The following is a 5,886-nucleotide window of genomic DNA, read 5'->3' on the forward strand; positions in this document are numbered from 1 at the left end:
TGTCGTGGAGATTTCAAATAACCACTTTCATTGTTGAAACAATGTAATACATCCTTGGAATCACGTTTTACAAGAACATTATATAAAATTTCAAACTCGCATATCTCCGTTATTATAAAAGATACAGAAGTGATTTTACACTCAATGTAATCAGGTCGAAGCTCTCTATTGGCTCATCCGGAAAAATTTTAGCCATGTGTAATATTCATGCATAGTTACCATGGAAACTATCATAACAATAAAGTAAACAATCTATTTGTGCATGATTGTAGTCGTTGTCGTGGAGATTTCAAATAACCACTTTCATTGTTGAAACAATGTAATACATCCTTGGAATCACGTTTTACAAGAACATTATATAAAATTTCAAACTCGCATATCTCCGTTATTATAAAAGATACAGAAGTGATTTTACACTCAATGTAATCAGGTCGAAGCTCTCTATTGGCTCATCCGGAAAAATTTTAGCCATGTGTAATATTCATGCATAGTTACCATGGAAACTATCATAACAATAAAGTAAACAATCTATTTGTGCATGATTTGTTGTCGTTGTCGTGGAGATTTCAAATAACCACTTTCATTGTTGAAACAATGTAATACATCCTTGGAATCACGTTTTACAAAAACATTATATAAAATTTCAAACTCCCATATCTCCGTTATTATAGAAGATACAGAAGTGATTTTACACTCAATGTAATCAGGTCGAAGCTCTCTATTTGCTCATCCGGAAAAATTTTACCCATGTGTAATATTCATGCATAGTTACCATGGAAACTACCATAACAATAAAGTAAACAATCTATTTGTGCATGATTGTAGTCGTTGTCGTGGAGATTTGAAATAACCACTTTCATTGTTGAAACAATGTAATACATCCTTGGAATCACGTTTTACAAGAATATTATATAAAATTTCAAACTCGCATATCTCCGTTATTATAAAAGATACAGAAGTGATTTTACACTCAATGTAATCAGGTCGAAGCTCTCTATTGGCTCATCCGGAAAAAAATTACCCATGTGTAATATTCATGCTTAGTTACCATGGAAACTATCATAACAATAAAGTAAACAATCTATTTGTGCATGATTGTAGTCGTTGTCGTGGAGATTTGAAAAAACCACTTTCATTGTTGAAACAATGTAATACATCGTTGGAATCACGTTTTACAAGAACATTAAATAAAATTTCAAACTCGCATATCTCTGTTACTATAGAAGATACAGAAGTGATTTTACACTCAATGTAATCAGGTCGAAGCTCTCTATTTGCTCATCCGGAAAAATTTTACCAATGTGTAATATTCATGCATAGTTACCATGGAAACTATCATAACAATAAAGTAAACAATCTATTTGTGCATGATTGTAGTCGTTGTCGTGGAGATTTCAAATAACCACTTTCATTGTTGAAACAATGTAATACATCCTTGGAATCACGTTTTACAAGAACATTATATAAAATTTCAAACTCGCATATCTCCGTTATTATAAAAGATACAGAAGTGATTTTACACTCAATGTAATCAGGTCGAAGCTCTCTATTGGCTCATCCGGAAAAATTTTAGCCATGTGTAATATTCATGCATAGTTACCATGGAAACTATCATAACAATAAAGTAAACAATCTATTTGTGCATGATTGTAGTCGTTGTCGTGGAGATTTCAAATAACCACTTTCATTGTTGAAACAATGTAATACATCCTTGGAATCACGTTTTACAAGAACATTATATAAAATTTCAAACTCGCATATCTCCGTTATTATAAAAGATACAGAAGTGATTTTACACTCAATGTAATCAGGTCGAAGCTCTCTATTGGCTCATCCGGAAAAATTTTAGCCATGTGTAATATTCATGCATAGTTACCATGGAAACTATCATAACAATAAAGTAAACAATCTATTTGTGCATGATTTGTTGTCGTTGTCGTGGAGATTTCAAATAACCACTTTCATTGTTGAAACAATGTAATACATCCTTGGAATCACGTTTTACAAAAACATTATATAAAATTTCAAACTCGCATATCTCCGTTACTATAAAAGATACAGAAGTGATTTTACACTCAATGTACTCAGGTCGAAGCTCTCTATTTGCTCATCCGTAAAAATTTTACGCATTTGTAATATTCATGCTTAGTTACCATGGAAACTATCATAACAATAAAGTAAACAATCTATTTGTGCATGATTGTAGTCGTTGTCGTGGAGATTTCAAATAACCACTTTCATTGTTGAAACAATGTAATACATCCTTGGAATCACGTTTTACAAGAACATTAAATAAAATTTCAAACTCGCATATCTCTGTTACTATAGAAGATACAGAAGTGATTTTACACTCAATGTAATCAGGTCGAAGCTCTCTATTTGCTCATCCGGAAAAATTTTAGACATGTGTAATATTCATGCTTAGTTACCATGGAAACTATCATAACAATAAAGTAAACAATCTATTTGTGCATGATTGTAGTCGTTGTCGTGGAGATTTCAAATAACCACTTTCATTGTTGAAACAATGTAATACATCCTTGGAATCACGTTTTACAAGAACATTATATAAAATTTCAAACTCGCATATCTCCGTTATTATAAAAGATACAGAAGTGATTTTACACTCAATGTAATCAGGTCGAAGCTCTCTATTGGCTCATCCGGAAAAATTTTACCCATGTGTAATATTCATGCATAGTTACCATGGAAACTACCATAACAATAAAGTAAACAATCTATTTGTGCATGATTGTAGTCGTTGTCGTGGAGATTTGAAATAACCACTTTCATTGTTGAAACAATGTAATACATCGTTGGAATCACGTTTTACAAGAACATTAAATAAAATTTCAAACTCGCATATCTCTGTTACTATGGAAGATACAGAAGTGATTTTACACTCAATGTAATCAGGTCGAAGCTCTCTATTTGCTCATCCGGAAAAATTTTACCAATGTGTAATATTCATGCATAGTTACCATGGAAACTATCATAACAATAAAGTAAACAATCTATTTGTGCATGATTGTAGTCGTTGTCGTGGAGATTTCAAATAACCACTTTCATTGTTGAAACAATGTAATACATCCTTGGAATCACGTTTTACAAGAACATTATATAAAATTTCAAACTCGCATATCTCCGTTATTATAAAAGATACAGAAGTGATTTTACACTCAATGTAATCAGGTCGAAGCTCTCTATTGGCTCATCCGGAAAAATTTTAGCCATGTGTAATATTCATGCATAGTTACCATGGAAACTATCATAACAATAAAGTAAACAATCTATTTGTGCATGATTTGTTGTCGTTGTCGTGGAGATTTCAAATAACCACTTTCATTGTTGAAACAATGTAATACATCCTTGGAATCACGTTTTACAAAAACATTATATAAAATTTCAAACTCCAATATCTCCGTTATTATAGAAGATACAGAAGTGATTTTACACTCAATGTAATCAGGTCGAAGCTCTCTATTTGCTCATCCGGAAAAATTTTACCCATGTGTAATATTCATGCATAGTTACCATGGAAACTACCATAACAATAAAGTAAACAATCTATTTGTGCATGATTGTAGTCGTTGTCGTGGAGATTTGAAATAACCACTTTCATTGTTGAAACAATGTAATACATCCTTGGAATCACGTTTTACAAGAATATTATATAAAATTTCAAACTCGCATATCTCCGTTATTATAAAAGATACAGAAGTGATTTTACACTCAATGTAATCAGGTCGAAGCTCTCTATTGGCTCATCCGGAAAAAATTTACCCATGTGTAATATTCATGCTTAGTTACCATGGAAACTATCATAACAATAAAGTAAACAATCTATTTGTGCATGATTGTAGTCGTTGTCGTGGAGATTTGAAAAAACCACTTTCATTGTTGAAACAATGTAATACATCGTTGGAATCACGTTTTACAAGAACATTAAATAAAATTTCAAACTCGCATATCTCTGTTACTATAGAAGATACAGAAGTGATTTTACACTCAATGTAATCAGGTCGAAGCTCTCTATTTGCTCATCCGGAAAAATTTTACCAATGTGTAATATTCATGCATAGTTACCATGGAAACTATCATAACAATAAAGTAAACAATCTATTTGTGCATGATTGTAGTCGTTGTCGTGGAGATTTCAAATAACCACTTTCATTGTTGAAACAATGTAATACATCCTTGGAATCACGTTTTACAAGAACATTATATAAAATTTCAAACTCGCATATCTCCGTTATTATAAAAGATACAGAAGTGATTTTACACTCAATGTAATCAGGTCGAAGCTCTCTATTGGCTCATCCGGAAAAATTTTAGCCATGTGTAATATTCATGCATAGTTACCATGGAAACTATCATAACAATAAAGTAAACAATCTATTTGTGCATGATTGTAGTCGTTGTCGTGGAGATTTCAAATAACCACTTTCATTGTTGAAACAATGTAATACATCCTTGGAATCACGTTTTACAAGAACATTATATAAAATTTCAAACTCGCATATCTCCGTTATTATAAAAGATACAGAAGTGATTTTACACTCAATGTAATCAGGTCGAAGCTCTCTATTGGCTCATCCGGAAAAATTTTAGCCATGTGTAATATTCATGCATAGTTACCATGGAAACTATCATAACAATAAAGTAAACAATCTATTTGTGCATGATTTGTTGTCGTTGTCGTGGAGATTTCAAATAACCACTTTCATTGTTGAAACAATGTAATACATCCTTGGAATCACGTTTTACAAAAACATTATATAAAATTTCAAACTCGCATATCTCCGTTATTATAGAAGATACAGAAGTGATTTTACACTCAATGTAATCAGGTCGAAGCTCTCTATTTGCTCATCCGGAAAAATTTTACCCATGTGTAATATTCATGCATAGTTACCATGGAAACTATCATAACAATAAAGTAAACAATCTATTTGTGCATGATTGTAGTCGTTGTCGTGGAGATTTGAAATAACCACTTTCATTGTTGAAACAATGTAATACATCCTTGGAATCACGTTTTACAAGAATATTATATAAAATTTCAAACTCGCATATCTCCGTTATTATAGAAGATACAGAAGTGATTTTACACTCAATGTAATCAGGTCGAAGCTCTCTATTTGCTCATCCGGAAAAATTTTACCAATGTGTAATATTCATGCATAGTTACCATGGAAACTATCATAACAATAAAGTAAACAATCTATTTGTGCATGATTGTAGTCGTTGTCGTGGAGATTTCAAATAACCACTTTCATTGTTGAAACAATGTAATACGTCCTTGGAATCACGTTTTACAAAAACATTATATAAAATTTCAAACTCGCATATCTCCGTTATTATAGAAGATACAGAAGTGATTTTACACTCAATGTAATCAGGTCGAAGCTCTCTATTTGCTCATCCGGAAAAATTTTACCCATGTGTAATATTCATGCATAGTTACCATGGAAACTATCATAACAATAAAGTAAACAATCTATTTGTGCATGATTGTAGTCGTTGTCGTGGAGATTTGAAATAACCACTTTCATTGTTGAAACAATGTAATACATCCTTGGAATCACGTTTTACAAGAATATTATATAAAATTTCAAACTCGCATATCTCCGTTATTATAGAAGATACAGAAGTGATTTTACACTCAATGTAATCAGGTCGAAGCTCTCTATTGGCTCATCCGAAAAAATTTTAAACATGTGTAATATTCATGCTTAGTTACCATGGAAACTATCATAACAATAAAGTAAACAATCTTTTTGTGCATGATTGTAGTCGTTGTCGTGGAGATTTGAAAAAAACCACTTTCATTGTTGAAACAATGTAATACATCCTTGGAATCACGTTTTACAAGAACATTAAATA

This window comes from Lepisma saccharinum, unplaced genomic scaffold, assembly GCF_977018435.1.
Source record: "Lepisma saccharinum unplaced genomic scaffold, izLepSacc3.1 HAP1_SCAFFOLD_42, whole genome shotgun sequence".
In the NCBI taxonomy this organism is placed as follows: Eukaryota; Metazoa; Arthropoda; class Insecta; order Zygentoma; family Lepismatidae; genus Lepisma; species Lepisma saccharinum.